Below are 1,647 nucleotides of genomic sequence, written 5' to 3'. Positions count from 1 at the left end.
AAACACATGGGCAGTGCCAGTAATCAGACACAGCGCAGGAATAGTGAAATGGACGAAGGCAGAACTCCGCAGCATAGATCAGAAAACCAGGAAACATATGACAATACACAAAGCACTACACCCAAGAGCAAATACGGACAGACTATACATAACAAAAAAGGAAGGAGGGAGAGGACTACTAAGTATAGAGGACTGCGTCAACATCGAAAACAGAGCACTGGAGCAATATCTGAAAACCAGTGAAGACGAGTGGCTAAAGAGTGCATGGGAAGAAGGGACTAATAAAAGTAGAGAAGACCCAGAAATATACAGAGACAGGAGAATGACAGACAGAACAGAGGACTGGCACAACAAACCAATGCACGGACAATACATGAGACAGACTGAAAAACTAGCCAGCGATGACACATGGCAATGGCTACAGAGGGGAGAGCTAAAGAAGGAAACTGAAGGAATGATAACAGCGGCACAAGATCAGGCCCTGAGAACCAGATATGTTCAAAGAACGATAGACGGAAATAACATCTCTCTCATATGTAGGAAGTGCAATACGAAAAATGAAACCATAAACCACATAGCAAGCGAATGCCCGGCACTTGCACATAACCAGTATAAAAAGAGGCATGATTCAGTGGCAAAAGCCCTCTACTGGAGCCTGTGCAAGAAACATCAGCTACCTTGCAGTAATAAGTGGTACGAGCACCAACCTGAGGGAGTGATAGAAAACGATCACGCAAAGATCCTCTGGGACTATGGTATCAGAATGGATAGGGTGATACGTGCAAACAGACCAGACGTGACATTGATTGACAAAGTCAAGAAGAAACTATCACTCATTGATGTCGCAATACCATGGGACACCAGAGTTGAAGAGAAAGAGAGGGAAAAAAAATGGATAAGTATCAAGATCTGAAAATAGAAAATAAGAAGGATATGGGATATGCCAGTGGAAATCGTACCCATAATCATAGGAGCACTAGGCACGATCCCAAGATCCCTGAAAAGGAATCTAGAAAAACTAGAGGCTGAAGTAGCTCCAGGACTCATGCAGAAGAGTGTGATCCTAGAAACGGCACACAAAGTAAGAAAAGTGATGGACTCCTAAGGAGGCAGGATGCAACCCGGAACCCCACACTATAAATACCACCCAGTCGAATTGGAGGACTGTGATAGAGCAAAAAAAAAAAAAAAAAAAAAATTAATAATAATAATAATAATAATAATAATAATAATAATAATAATAATAATAATAATAATAATAAAATATTAATAATAATAATAATGTTCTAAGAGATCCACAATGATAAAAAATGTTGCGAGTTCCCGTATAATTTAAAATCCCCTTTACAAAGGTTTCGAGCCCTTCCCTGGGTTCATCTTCAGTCCAAAAAAGGGTTTGAAAGCTTCGTAAACGGTTTTTAAATTATACACGAACTCGCAACATTTTTTATTATTGTGGACCTCTTATAACATTATATATACTTTCGCGATAGAGTTTTTGTTTCAAATAATAATAATATTAATAATAATATGATCATAACAGTTATAAACGCTGTAGCTCAAGAATTCCCCCCTCCCCCACCCCCACCAACTTTCACGAAGAAAATTTTATTCATCTGGGAACAAGAAGACAAGACGAGAGAGAGC

Source organism: Macrobrachium nipponense, chromosome 32, assembly GCF_015104395.2.
Source record: "Macrobrachium nipponense isolate FS-2020 chromosome 32, ASM1510439v2, whole genome shotgun sequence".
In the NCBI taxonomy this organism is placed as follows: Eukaryota; Metazoa; Arthropoda; class Malacostraca; order Decapoda; family Palaemonidae; genus Macrobrachium; species Macrobrachium nipponense.
Note: the sequence above shows the minus strand (reverse complement) of the source record.